This window comes from Mustelus asterias, chromosome 1, assembly GCF_964213995.1.
Source record: "Mustelus asterias chromosome 1, sMusAst1.hap1.1, whole genome shotgun sequence".
Lineage (NCBI taxonomy): Eukaryota > Metazoa > Chordata > Chondrichthyes > Carcharhiniformes > Triakidae > Mustelus > Mustelus asterias.
The window spans coordinates 144,550,236-144,565,874 of record NC_135801.1 but is presented as its reverse complement, the minus strand read 5'-3'; the positions used below and the strand labels follow the sequence as shown (position 1 = coordinate 144,565,874).

At 41.3% G+C, this 15,639-nt stretch overlaps 1 protein-coding gene across 4 annotated transcripts in view; it reads right to left on the bottom strand.

Moving 5' to 3' along the window:
- The window catches only part of wdr7 (WD repeat domain 7), a 660,051-nt gene extending 652,224 nt beyond the window's left edge, over nt 1–7,827 (bottom strand). The window contains exons 1-2 of one of the 4 annotated variants that reach the window (XM_078219900.1): nt 7,714–7,827; nt 2,939–3,044 (exon numbers count right to left, since the gene is read on the bottom strand). The gene's annotated coding sequence lies outside the window, so the exon portion shown is untranslated. The remainder of the gene's footprint in view (nt 1–2,938; nt 3,045–7,713) is intronic. The other 3 variants (XM_078219908.1, XM_078219891.1, XM_078219882.1) reach the window with 3 other exon arrangements.
- Nucleotides 7,828–15,639: the final 7,812 nt, after the last annotated feature.

Sequence of the window (15,639 nt, the reverse complement as noted above, 5' to 3'; positions counted from 1 at the left end):
TAAAAAGTTCCAAAAGGTAACCTGCATGATTGCCCTACCAATGATACCTAATTCCAAGGGTTCAATTACAAAGAAGAATTATACAAACGAATGTTGTACTCCCTGGAATTTAGACAGTTAAGTGGTGATTGGACTGAAGTTTTCAAACCTCTTAAAGGGAAGAGACAAATTAGATAAAGTGAAACTCCTATTAGAAATTACGTTTTTTTTCTTTTTATATTGCTGTTAAATATACTGTATTGAAAGTGACTTTGATCAATTACAACACATTTATGCAAGCGTATAAAGATTGAAACTGTCTAAATGATGTGCTTTCTTTGATGCTTAATTTCAATACAAGATCTATAAAACGTCATGGATCAAGCAAAAGCTAGAAATTTAGAACACGGTTTGATTTCAAACATCAAAAGATTGGTCGTCGGAAGGAATGCATTCGAAGAAAGTAGGGTGAAGATTGAAGTGGATGGTGTTACATTGGAACGTGTCAGTAATTTTGTCTAGGACAAACGATAACAGCAGATGGTATGTGCAATGCCAAAATCAGAAAAAGGATAGAGATAGCCAGAAGCAATTTTGTGAAGATGAAAGATGTTAACAACAAAAAACTCACAAGATGCTACATTCTATCTACTTTCCTCTATGCCTCAGAAACTTGGAGAATAAGATCTGTGAAAGAAAATAGCACCCATATTTCAAAGGTCTCTAAGACATATGCTAACAGTTCCACGTACAGACCATATGACAAATGAGGTGCTTGAAAGTTGCAAGAGCAAAAGTCTAAAAAATGACAGCTAGAAAAGAAAATGTCAATATTTCAGTCGTAGAATCATAGAAATCCTACAGTGCAAGAGGCCGCCATTCGGCCCATCAAGTCTGCACCTCAACAATCCCACCCCAGGTCCTACCCCCACATATTTACCCCACTAATCCCTCTAACCTACACATCCCGGCACAGTAAGGGGCAATTTAGCATGGCCAAACTAACCCACACATCTTTGGGCTGTGACAGGAAACAGGAGCGCCCGGAGAAAACCCTCACAGACACAGGGAGAAAATGCAGTCTCCGCATAGGCAGGGATCGAATGTAGGCCCCTGGAGCTGGAAAACAGCAGTGCTACCCACTGTGCCACCGTGCCACCCATTGATCAGAGATGAAAAGATAGAGATCTCTCCTAAAGAGCAAAGTAGAGGGCAGCAAACCTAAGCATTGTTAAATGACAGGTGTCACAGAACACTTGCAGACAAGTTATAATGGATGTGTAAGACAGGCGAGTGTGACATAACATGACAGAAGATTTCCTTATAGGAGGAGCTACTAGCAGGGCAATGATCTTCGATATGTTGTGACGTTAGCTCTCATATCCAGATCTGATATTGGTTTAGATGACTCAAGGAAGAGGAAATTAATTAACTTAGTTGTGTTGTACAATGGTGCCACTTTATTTATTTGTTTTATGTATCTGTCAATATACTGGGTCATAAAAAGATAATTCAAACAATTCAAACAAAGTAAACTTCAGGCAAACAATAAACATTGCATACAGATGGTAAAATTCGAATCCTTTTTCCCATGTAGAGTTGAAGAAAAGATTCATACGATATCCTTTGACCAATACTACTTACCTAATTTATGGATTCATTGTCCACTAGCAATTTACTAACTCAAATTCCTTCAAATGATACAAAATAACATGCTCCAAATGCTGAAAATCTGAAGAGAGCACAGGGTTGGTCGGCTAGCTTGGTTGTAGTGCCAGAGTTAGGAATATGCCAGACCAAGAGGTTACAGATTATACTGGAATACAATTCTGCAGGGAGTCCAGAGTTAATGATGAGAATTTCCAGCGTCATTTTCAGTATATTCCTACATTTTATAAGGGATGGTGATGAGGGAGTCTGGAATACTGACTGATAGTCGCGGCCAAATTCAAACCTGTCTGGAATCATCTCCTAACTTCGGCATTAAATGTTATGAGGTGGACTTCACTCTGGTCAACAAATCTCTTTCGTCATGTCCAAATTTAGTGCCCAGGTCAATGGTGGGTGGCCCTTCTGGCTTTATTCTTAAGATTATTTGGAGCAGTTTGAAACAGCTAAGTGGCTTCCACTGCCATTTCAAAGTTTTTAAAGTTTATCTGTAAATCACAAGTAGGTTTACATTAACACTGCAGTGAAGTCAGTGTGAAAAATCCCCTCCTGTGCCTGTTCGGGTCCACTGAGGGAGAATTTAGCATGGCCAATTCACCTAACCTGCACATCTTTGGACTATGGGAGGAAACTGGAGCACCCGGCGGAAACCCACGCAGACCACAGGGAGAACATGCAAACTCCACACAGACAGTGACGCAAGCCCGGAATCGAACCCGGGTCCCTGGCGCTGTGAGGCAGCAGTGCTAACCACTGTGCCACTGTGCTAACCACTGTGCCACCATGCTGCCCAGAGGACAGTCAAGAGTCAACTGCACGGCTGTGAATCTAGAGTCACGTACGTCCGAAAAAGGACAAGATATCCTTTCCTGAAAAATATTAGTGAACCAGTGGATTTTTACAACATCCAATAGCACCACTAGCTCCTCATTCCAGATTTTTCAACTGAAATGAAATTTGGGATTTGAACACATCTCTGGATTACTTCTTGAGTCACATAGCAACTGTTGGCCCAGTGGATTCTGCACACATTACAATATTCCACATTTCCACAAAAAACAAGTTATCTGATATTTGACAGCATAGTTTCAATAATCTCGTCAATGAATTAACCGATAGCAGACATTTTTTTTTAACAATTTAATCACAAAACATCTGAAATAAAAAGGGTTGTGTTTTAATGCTATGGATATTCATACCAAGCAGCAGAATTCTGAAAATGACCAATGCATTTGACACAGACATGTAAACAAAGACATGTGCAGCTCCCAAGTCAGATTTGGCCACTTACTTGTTGCCCCTGAAGTGAGACTTTCACGTTCTGTCAAAAACTGAGTGTTAGCATAAAGTACTCCACAACTTCTCAGTATCAATGTTCAAACAAATTGAGCTGGTTTCTGTATAGAAATGCAATGAATAATGGTCAGTACCTGGCCAAAGGTCACTACTTAATGGTCTAAAGAAAACGCACTGAACAAATACATCAACCAGCGTACAGATTTTAGGTTTAAAAAATTAAACAATTACAAAAATTTGCATTCAATGATGTTCAGATCCACAATCTCATTCAAGATAACAAGTGGCAAATTTACCCTCAGAAGAAAGCAGGGACCAAGTATCATTCAAGGGTGCTTTGAATGTGAGTGAGTAGATTGATAGATGTGCATTTATAAAAGACAAAATACTGCAGATGCCAGCAAAGTATGTACTGTTTGAAACGTCAGCCAATGTTATGTGATCAAGGCCACCTTGAAGCTTTAAGACACAAGCTTCTGACTTAAGAGGTACAGGTGCTATCAGAATCAGGCTGACAAATGGGCCTAGATCATTCGATTTCCGGATAGTCAAGAGACCTGACATACCCTGGAAGGTACGCTACGGTACCCCTTGGAAGTCCAAACACACTGACTCTATGTTGCCCAGGAAGTCTGAACTTTCAGTAGGTGATTCCCTTGCTCCTTGACCAGCCAGCTCCAACCCCCAACCTAACACCATCACCTAACTCGCCCCCACAACCGACCTTGCCCAACACCCCTGACCTGACTAGCCCTTAATCTGACAACCCATCCTGACCTGCCTTCACCTCAGCCTACCCACACTCACCCACCTATCAGCCCAACTACCTACTCCCACCCACTCACCTTCTCTCCATAGCTTTTCAAAGAAGCTTTGGGACATTTAATCTTACTTACCAGAATATGACAGCTGCTGCTGTAAGCAGCACTGTCCTCCCTGACAGAGCACTGCTACAAAAACAATGAAGCTCTTCAGGGGATCAAATGTCTTACATTTCTGGAGAAGCCAGGATCGGAAATCCCAAATAGAAATGTGGAGTATGGCAGAAGAAAGAAGTGATTGCCACTACCAGGAAGATTTGGGCCATTATTCCTATGGCGAGTCTCTTACACAAGAACCCAAGGAAAAATGGGCCACATCTGAACAGACCCCTTCAGCAAATGAGGAAAAGGACAGACAATTGAAAACAAAATCTACTGAAAAGAGACACACGGAGAGAGGTATTACAAGACCAAGGGAGAAATAGAGGAATGACAGGACAATAAAAAGGTGGACAGCCAAGGGAAAAAAGGAGACAATTGAAAAATGAAAAAGACAAGCAAGACTTGAGGAGGTAACATATATGGAGTGCACGTGGGCTTTCAGGAGGTCTTTGGCCAGGTATCTTACAGAAAATTAAGGGATATGGAATTAGTAGGATGCCAACAAATTGGATGGAACAGAGGAAACAGTGTTGGAGACAAGGGTAGTGACACGCACAGGTTAGTAGTAGTATTTCACAATGTTCTGTTTAGGAACTGCTTTAGTTCATTGTATATCATAATGATTTGGATATAGTAATATAAGGAATGGTGTCTGTTATAACAACTTTTATATATAGCTTCTCTAACTTAAGAAAACTCCTCAAAGGGCTTCACAGTGATGTTATAAAATAAAACACCAGACCACAAAGGAGATATTAGGTCAGATACCAAAATCTTGGTGAATGAGGTTGGTTTAAGGAGGGTTTTAAAGGAGGCAAGTGAGATGGAGAGACGGAGAGGTGCAGGGAGAGACTTCCAGAGCTTAGGCAACTGAGGGCATGTCTACCACTGGTGGAGTAATTAAAATCAGGGATGCTCATGAGGCCAGGACTAGAGGAGCACAGAGATCTCAGAGCCGTGGAGTGGGAGATTACAGAAAGAGAGAGGGGCACGACCATGAAGGGATTTGCAAACAAGGATGAGAGTTTTAAGATCAAGATATTGCTTGACCGGGAACCAATGTATGTCAGTGAGCACAGAGCAGATAGATGAACAGGAGTTGGTGAGTGTTACTACATGGGCAGCAGAGTTTTGGATGACCTCAAGTTTATGGAGAGGAGAATGCTGTCAACAAGCCTATTCTGACGTAAAGTCATGAATGAAAGTTTCAGCAGATGATCTGTGCTAGGTAGTCGGACAACGATACAGGGGTGGATCACAACAATTTATACTACAGGTGATCATTTAAAATTTGGCATTCTTGCCAGTGTCTTGACGAGTACCAGACAAAAATCTTCAGCAACAGATCTCTTTTCAGCAACATTCAGATGGATGGGTTAAACCCAGCCGACACAATTCAACTCTGATATGAAGTACCTGGAGAAAAACAGTGGAATGGTATGGACAAAGCAGAGGATAAAGAAATGAGCAGACAGTGAAAAAGACAGCCCACCGGTAGGGAAAAACATTGGTCAATCTCAGGCCAACGTTATTCATCTGTGGCAGCTGCAGAAGAGACCGCCATTCATGAATTGGCCTCTACAACCACAAAAGATGTTCAGTACAGAAGTGACATACACTCTAGGCACAGTCCATCATCTGTCAAGACAGATGGATGAGAATATAATAGAAACAGTACTCTGGAGCCAATCATTCAATAGTTGGCTCTAATGCAGTTTCTCACTGAAGTAACGAGACCAAACATTTTAAGCTATAGAATCACAGAAACCCTACTGTGAAGGAGGCCATTTGGCACACCAAGTTTGAACTCTCTGACTAGCCCTCTCCCTCACCCTATATGTAATCCCACACATTTATCATGGCTAAGCCATCTAACCTACACATCTTGGACCATTAAGGGGCAACTTAACTATGGTCAATCCACCTAACCTGCACATTTTTGGACTGAGAGGGGAAACCTGAGCACCCAGAGGAGAATGTGCAAACTTCACACAGACAGTTACCCCAAGGCTGGAATTGAACCCTGGCATTGATGCAGCAGTACTAACCACTGTGCCACCCATTGCACTATTACACCTCTCCCATAGTTTGTGACTCAAGGAAAAGTAGATACAAGGTCAGCACATGCCTGCTGAATAGTTTCAACCTCAAAATGAATTTTTTTTTTGTCCACGATTTCTGATCAAATAATTGACCCCAAATGCAGCTATCCCACATCCCACTCCCATTTCATGTGTTTCCTGGCAGAGCAATCAACTGATGGTTGTCTGGGATTGAGCTCCCAGAACACCAGTGTCAATGCACTAATAGATGTTTCGGCAATATGGAGAATGTCAGAATATCAGAATGGAGCTTCAGGAGAACAAAAGACCTGAACTGAGGCTGGTAACAGGCCAATGCAATGTCAGCTAAGATATTCTTGACTGTCAATGCATATCTTGCTGCGAAAAAGATCTCCAAACAACAACAACTCAAGTCACAAAACTAAAGCTGTATTCCTTACAAAGCTCACTTTCTTTCTTATTTCCTCTATTTCCTTGATATTTCAAATCAGCTGCAATTAAAAGGACATGCAGCTGATCAAGCCTGCACCAAGGCTAATCTAAAATTATCATAACGTGCAACACGACAGAGATCCCACCCACTTCTCAGCCTTTTGGCTAAGATCAAGAGTAGTTTTGGCATCCTGCACTTAGTTGAAGTCATGAGGTTACACAGAGCCTTCATTTGAAACAATGTTTTAAAGCGGCATCTAGGCATTTTGGCTAAGATGAAAATTAGATCAAATCTTGGAGAAGGTGCAATGCCTGCTCCAATCAGCTTGGATCATGTACATCAAGCCCAGGACAGGAAGTGGGATGCCTGTCTTGTCAGCTTGGATCTGGAATGTCCAACTTGCTGAGAGTTTGAATTGGACTTTGAATTGAATTGGATATAAACAAAAAAAAACACAACTGGAATTACAAAGGGAACAGGGCAGCCCTCAGGAACTTGCAGCATGCCAAGACCATCAAAACCAAATGACAAAAAGTTTCAGCAAAGCCCCTGACATTATTAAAATTCCACCTGCAATACAGTTTTCCTCCAAAGCTTGAGAATCACAACTCCCAGACCACCCCCAACAGCAAGCCACTAACTCCAACTCATCAAGGGGGGTGGAGGGAATCATTGTCTTCTTTAAGACGGTGTTGGTAATCATTTACAGAGATCAATATCAGCTTTTGCCAACAACAGTGTGAATTCAAGACACAAGGGGCAATAGAGGGGTCAGCACAGAAAATGAGTCAAAACACGGAAAAACGACGACTTCCTCAAAACAGATAAGGCTTAAAACGCCGGGGGGGGGGGGGGGGGGAGTGGAATTTCAGCTTTCATCTGGAAGTTCCCATATGTTCGTGCATCAAAAAAAGCCCAGATTTGTGACTTTTTGGGGAAAAAATATGCAACGCCAGCTGACTGAACACGGGAGCAAATAAAATACTTTTTAAACATCAGATACACTTTGTACCAAATCCCATCGTTCTCACCAGGGCTCAGCAGTCATCAAGGAAGGCCACAAGGCAGACAGACAGCACTAAATAATAAACAGCTTTCCATTAAACGATGGGTGGGGAGAGCCAGGGCAGAAGATGTTTACAAAATGGGCAGATGTGAGTGAGTGGTGTTCCTCAAAAAGCCCAACTGCTTCCATTACAGACAAGGCTGCAGGGTTAAAGGCCTGAAATGAAAGCTGTTAACAGCTGCATTCCTGCTTGCTATTTAAATAACAGTTGTCAAACACTGTCACAGGGGGGCAGGATGAGGGGCGGCGCTGAAGGCTGACCGTATTGCTACCTTGCTCGCTCACCTTGCCCGTCTGCTTCTTACCATTTCCCGTCTAGTTTCACTCCATATTGCAGCTCCAGCTCTGATACTGCTTCACTGGCAACAGCTGCACTCTCGGCTCCGCCCAGCCCGGCCCGGCCTCGCAGCCAGCCCGCTTGTCTGACTCCCCCGGCAGCGCCACCTGCAGCAACCTCACACTACACCTCCCTGACCAATTCTCTGCAGTAGATTGATTCCATGTGGGCATTACTTGGGTTGCTCCCAAGGGCAATTCATCCAACTACATAAAACTTTTTGATTTGCTATGATTTGTTATTGGTAAGAAATCCAAAAGGTTTATTTGGAATCACGAGCTTTCGGACATGCTGCTCCTTCATCAGTTGATCACTTTTTGTCATCTTCATTTTTCACGATCCCTTTCCAAAATCTTGCATAACCTCTCCACTGATTGCCAAAACACTCTTTGAAGTTTCTTAAGAATCTCCTGCAATTTAAGTGAAAGATATTTTATCTTTAATACCATACTATGAATACCACTGAACATTTGGGCAATCAGACCAATAATTTTAAGAGATGGTTTAACTAGAAAAGACATGTTTACAAATTAAGAATTCTTTAACAACATGTTAATGGCTTCAAGAACAGGAACAGCAAATATATTTTTGATCTTTTTTTATTGAGCCAGAGAAATATTCGAGCCATTGTATCTACCCCATTAACTTTTAGGTCGGAAACTCCAATGTGACTACAGAACAATGGAAATCCATCCAATTGTTTAACATTGCTCTGAACAATTATATCTACATCAATTCAGCCATATCTTTACTTTATCTACATAGCAAACCATAAGTGTTTAAATTATCAAGCTAAAAACACACAACTCTTTTGGTTATTTTGCATCATGATACTAATATTAATTGAATTTAACTCCATGAATATAATTTTAGTTCCTTCACCAAACACAAAATGTGAAATAATATGGGCTTTGAATTATTCGGTAGATCCTATAAGTACTTAATTTTCTTTAACTTTCAATATCAAAACACACCTTCATGTAAAAGATATTACTGCAACAAAAATATTTGCTAATTGGTCTGCTTCAACAGGACCATATTTTTGCTATAATTCAAAAATATGTATTCTTAGACTTCCACCAATATTTCCGAGTCATTCCCAGTGTTTTCACTGTTTTTACCTTTGTGAGATAATTGTCTGCCTTCATTCTCCATTTTCAAAACAACAGATGAGAGTAGGAACTTACATGTTTATGTTCTTCAGAACGATGTTTGAATAATATTGATTTGATATTATAAACAATGACAGTCTGAAAAATTAAGTGGAAGATGTAACAACCAGAGCTTGGCAAACATATGTGTGCACTGTGACTAAACTGCAGTAGTGTTAAATTATCTCAATGTTGCAATATGCAAACAGGATACAGAAATATGTTTCATTATTCACCTATAGGGGTTAGGCAACTTGGCTATGCAGTGAAAATTTATTTCATGCTTGTCATTGAAATCTAATGTCACATTTATTTTTGTCCAAATGATTGGAATTTCAGCATTTACTTTTCTATTGACAGAGATTCTATTAGTTAATGGCCAAGGTAGATTTTTTTTGTTGTCAATCAACCTTTTGCATTTGTTGCTGACTCGGACCAGTAATTTAGTGTTGATCTGTGTATGCGTATGCCTTCAAATGCATGTGAAAGATTTTAATGTCTCTGAAATAAAATGTAATTCGGTAATACATTAAAAGCATCTTTTATTCAGAAATGAGCTGGATTACATTAACATAATTTTTCAAAGCAACAATTGCATTTGGAATTTCTGATTTATTTCTGAAAACAATTTTAAATAAATTATGTCCTGTTACTTATAAAAAGTAAAATCTTTGAATTCTAGGAGGTTGTCAGGCTGGCCTAGAACTGAAAGGAACTGTCTAAAATTCAAGTGTCAGGGATAGCAGAAATGATTTTGTCAGGAGGGGAAAATAGTTCATTTACGTATTTTTTTGTTTCTTTGTCACATATTCTGTTCATTATGTATATCATAAAATGTACATGATACATTGCTATGGCAACTATTATTCAGTAGTTTGAATTGCATGTACATCATAGTGATCAGTTGTGTTAAATATTGCCACTGTGTATACCTGTTAGGAGTTGCAGGATTTTCCACATGGTTGTATGATTTTGATGTCTCAACAGCATCAAAGATGTTGACATAGTCAAATTGGACAAAGGTTTTGGCCTACTTTACATTCCAATTTTTTTTCCATCATCTCAGGTTCTGAGTTCATTGGGCTGAACATTCAAAGGACTAGCAATCATTGTTGGATTCCTACTCCACTCCTATTTATTTAACCTGCACTGGAGCTTCACATTTCTCACCTGAAATTCCGAACAGGACCTCCTCAGAAGTGTGGAGCATCAAGTCCTCCATCGTAGTGCAGGAGTGTCAGAGGAAATCAAGCCAAGCCCCCTTTTTATGACAATAGCTGTCATATACTGGTCAGTTTAAGTGCCCCAAAAGCCACTTTGAGAAATTACAGAGAGAAGGTAAGTGTTTAAGGTAAGTGATGAGGGGTTAGGATGGCAGGTGGGTAGATGATAGGGTAGAGTGGGTCAGGGGTGAGGAAGGTAGTCAGGTAGTTGGGATGGATAATCGGAGTGGGGCGGGCATTGGGAGGGTAGTCGGGTAGCGGTGGGGGTGTTGGGGAGTCCAGTCGTGGTGTTAGGACTTTAGTTACCCAGGAGTTAGAATTGGCTTTACTCTTTCTAATTTCCTGGCTAACTATTCTATGAGTTGGAACATAGAAAAATGGAAACCAGAAGTAGGAATAGGCCATTCGGCCCTTTGAGTGTCTTCCATCATTCATTTTGATCAAGGCTGATCATCAAATTCAATATCCTGATCCCCCCTTCCCCCCCCCCCCCATATCCCTTGATCATTATAGCCACAAGAGCTATATCTAATTTATTTTTGAAATCGCACAACATTTTGACCTCAACTACTTTCTGTGGTAGTGAATTCCACACATTCATTACCCTTTGGGAGAAGAAATTTCTCCTCACTTCAGTTCTAAAAGGTTTACTCCTTATCCTCAAACTATGACCCCTACGTCTGGGCTCCTCCACCATTGGGAACATTCTTTCTGAATCTACACTGCCTAACCCTGTTAGAATTTTATAAGTTTCTATGAGATCCCCTCTCATTCTTTTAAACTTCAGTGAATATAATCCGAACCGACTTAGCCTGTTCTCATATGACAGATCTGCCATCCCAGTAATTAGCCTGGTAAACCTTCTCTGTACGTCCTCTATAGCAAGTCAGATAAGGACACCAACACTGCACACAATACTCCAGGTGTGGCCTCACCAACAAAGAACAAAGAAAATTACAGCACAGGAACAGGCCCTTTGGGCCTCCAAGCCTGCAGCGACCATGCTGCCCGACTAAACTAAAAACCCCTACTCTTCCCAGGACCATATCACTCTATTCCCATCCTATTCATGTATTTGTCAAGATGCCCCTTAAAAGTCACTCAGATCTGCTTCCACTACCTCCCCAGGCAGCAAGTTCCAGGCACCCTCTGTGTAAAATACTTGCTTCATACATCTCCTTTAAACCTTGCCCCTCCCACCTTAAACCTGTGCCCCCAAGTAATTGACTCTTCCACCCTGGGAAAAAGCTTCTGACTGTCCACACCCCTCATAATCTTGTAGGCTTCTGTCAAGTCACCCCCTCAACCTCAGTCATTCCAGTAAGAACAAACCAAGTTTCTCCAACCTCTCCTCATAACTAATGCCCTCCATACCAGGCAACATCCTGGTAAATCTTTTCTGTACCCTCTCCAGACCCTCCACATCCTTCTGGTAGTGTGGTGACCAGAATTGAACACTATATTCCAAGTGTGGTCGAAGTAAGCTTCTATAAATCTGCGACATGACTTGCCAATTTTTAAACTCAATGCCCTGGCCGATGTAGGCAAGCATGCTGTATGCCTTCTTGACTACCTTCTCCACCTGCATTGCTACTTTCAATGACCTGTGTATCTGTACACCCAGATCCCTCTGCCTATCAGTACTCTTAAGGGTTCTGCCATTTACTGTCTCCCATCTACATTAGACCTTCCAAAATGCATTACCTCACACAATGCCCTATACAATTGCAGCAAACCATCCCTAGCCCAGAGGCGCCGGGGTGTGGAGGCTGGAGATTTTTGCAGGTGGCTTCGTTGTGGTGTTGATGTGGGCCTACATGTGTCACTAATAAATAAACTTTAAATATTATACCATATATTACATTATATATTAATGATTTGGAAGAGGGAACTGAATGTATTATCTCCAAATTTGCAGATGATACGAAGTTGGGTGGGAGGATGGCTATGCCACATACCATTTGCCTTCTTTACTGTCTGCTGTACCTGCGCACTTACTTTCAGTGACTGATGAACAAGGGAACCAAGGTCTCATCTCGCTGAGTATCCACCTCCCTGAATTGACACCTATTCAAGTAATAATCTGTCTTCCTATTATTGCTACCAAAGTGGATAACCTCACATTTATCCACATTATACTGCATCTGCATACGTATGCCCACACTCTCAGCCTGTCCAATTCACACTGAAACCTCTCTACATCCTCCTCATAGCTCACCCTCCCACCCAACTTTGTATCATCTGCAAATTTGGAGATAATACATTTAGTTCCCTCTTCCAAATCATTAATATATAATGTAATACATAGTATAATATTTAATAAAGTTTATTTATTAGTGACACATGTAGGCCCACATCAACACCACAACAAAGCCACCGCAAAAATCCCCAGCCACCACACCCCGGCACCTCCACAAGCACGCTGACAGAGAACCCAGCATGGCCAATGCATGAACCAGCACATCCCCCGGACTGCAGTGGGGAAACTGGAGCACCCAGAGGAAACCCATGCAGACACGGGGAGAACGCGAGGAGCTCACACAGGCAGCGAGCCAAGGCTGAATCAAACCTGGGTCCCTGAACCATCCGAAGTATCCAACTTGAGCTCAGAGTTTGAAGGGTTCTGGACTCAGGGTAATTGCCTCACGGAAGATGGAACTTTCAGGGCAATTCAAGCAATCTTCTTGTGTTGGGACTTCTGAAAGGTCACCTAGGGGAATTTCACAGTAACTTCATTGCAGTGTTAATGTAAGCCTTACTTGTGACTAATAAATAAACTTTAAACTTTAGCATACCTTCTGGAGCACCTCTGGGGTGCGACCATCCAAAGATCAGGTTTGAGGTTTTTTCAGTTTGTTTGGGTGAGAGTAGTGACTGCCCAATGGATGAGCTAACTGACAATGGCACCATGGTACAGGTAGCCATTCAAGTGGGGGAGCAAAAACGAATGTAGTATTAGTAGAGAATAGTATAGTCCAAGTGATTGATACCATTCTTTGCAGCAAAGAGCACAAGTCCAGACATCGATATTGCCTGTCCGGTGCCAGGATTTGGGACATGAGCTCAAGACAGGAGAGGAACTTGCAGTGGGAGGGGGAGACCCAATTGTTGTAGTCCATGTAGGTACCAATGACATAAGCAGTACAAGGAAGGAGGTTCTGCATAGTCACTATGAGGACCTAAGCACCAAATTAAAAAGAAGAACTTCAAAGATTGTCATAAGGCAACTCAAATTCAACTAAGTCTTTCATAGTAGTATTCACAACACTTGGAACTAAAGAAGTGGTACTTATGAAGATGACTCTGAGAAATAATTTTGAGGTGACAACAATTGGTCAGCATGGCATTGCCAAATAATTCATCTTCAGTTTGAACGGTTTAAGAAATTGGACCAGTGTTTGCTAAAACTATAGCTGATACCTATATCTTGTGGTCTTATTTCTCAGTTGTGACATATTCATGTATTAACACTCGATCTCCTTGTTGAAATGAATATTGTTTTGCCCTCACTTTGCATCTAGCAACTTGAGATTGTTGTTGATGCTCTGCAATCTCTACAGTTTCTAACATAGTTTCAAACATAGTTTTCAACTTTCTCTTTAAGAGTAGTAATGCAGGTGAACTTTGAGTAGTCACATGAATAGTGTTTCTGTAAGATGCCAAAAGGTTATTCATGACATAACATACCTTGTTCTCTTGAAACATTTTGTGATTTAAGCATGAGAACTCCCAAATCCCTCTGTGCTGCAGCTTTCCGCAGTCTTTCCCCATTTAGATAATATTCAGCTCCGTTATTCTTCCTACCAAAGTGCATAAATTCACATTTTTTCAGATTATATTTCATCTGCTAATTTTTTGCCCACTCACTTAACCTGTCTATATCTCTCTGTAGACTTGTTGTGTTATTCTTATCACTTGCCTTCCCACCTATTGCTGTGTCATCTGAAAACTTTTGGCAATATTTTGATTTATTATTGTCACATGTATTAGTATACAGTGAAAAGTATTGTTTCTTGCATGCTATACAGACAAGGCATACCGTTCATAGAGAAGGAAAGGGGACAGTGCAGAATGTAGTATTACAGACACAGCTAGGGTGTAGAGAAAGATCAACTTAGTGTGAGGTAGGTCATTCAAAAGTCCGATGGCAGAAAGAAAGAAGCTGTGCTTGAGTCGGTTGGTACGTGACTTCAGACTTTTGTATCTTTTCCTCGACAGAAGAAGGTGGAAGAGAGTACGGTTTCATGCGGTCTTGGGCTGAGCAGGAGCCATACCAAGCTGTGATCCAACCAGAAAGAATGCTTTCCATGATGCATCTGTAAAAATTGGTGAAAGTCGTAGCAGACATGCCAAATTTCCTAAGTCTTCTGAGAAAGTAGAGGGGTTGGAGGGCTTTCTTAACTATAGTGTCAGCATGGGGCCCCTGATCCAAGTCATTACTTTATATAGTAAATAATTGTGGCCCCACAATTGATCCCTGTGACAACTCACTCTTTGCAGGTTGTCACCCTGAAAATGTCCCTTATCCCAACTCTCTGATTTCCATTAGTTAGTCAATCCGCTATCCATGCTAATATACTACCCTAACACCAGCTCTTACACTTCCGCCTGGCAAAGCCTTTTGTGTGGTATCTTATCAAACACTTTTTGGAAATCCAAATATAAAGGTTCCCCTTTATCTAGCTTGCTCATCACCATCTCAAAGAATTCTAATAAATTTATCAGGCAAGATATCTCATTCATGAAGCTATTATATTACACATTTTTAAATACACTGCTACTTGATTTGATTTGATTTATTATTGTCACATATATTAACATACAGTGAAAAGTATTGTTTCTTACATGCTATACAGACAAAACATACCGTTCATAGAGAAGGAAACGAGAGAGTGCAGAATGTAGTGTTACAGTCATAGCTAGGGTGTAGAGAAAGATCAACTTATAGCAAAGTAAGTCCATTCAAAAGTCTGACAGCAGCAGGGAAGAAGCTGTTCTTGAGTTGATTGGTATGTGACCTCAGACTTTTGTATCTTTTTCCCGACGAAAGAAGGTGGAAGAGAGAATATCCAGGGTGCATGGGGTCCTTAATTATGCTGGCTGCTTTGCCGAGGCAGTGGGAAGTGTAGACAGAGTCAATGGATGGGGGGCTGGTTTGCATGATGGATTGGGCTACATTCATGACCTTTTGTAGTTTCTTGCGGTCTTGGGCAGAGCAGGAGCCATACCAAGCTGTGATACAACCAGAAAGACTGCTTTCTATGATGCATCTGTACAAGTTGGTGAGAGTCGTAGCTGACATGCCAAATTTCCTTAGTCTTCTGAGAAAGTAGAGGCGTTGGTGGGCTTTCTTAACTATAGTGCCGGCATGGGGGGACCAGGACAGGTTGTTGGTGATCTGGACACGTAAAAACTTGAATCTCTTGACCCTTTCTACTTCGTCCCCGTTGATATAGACAGGGGCATGTTCTCCTTCACGCTTCCTGAAATCGATGACAAT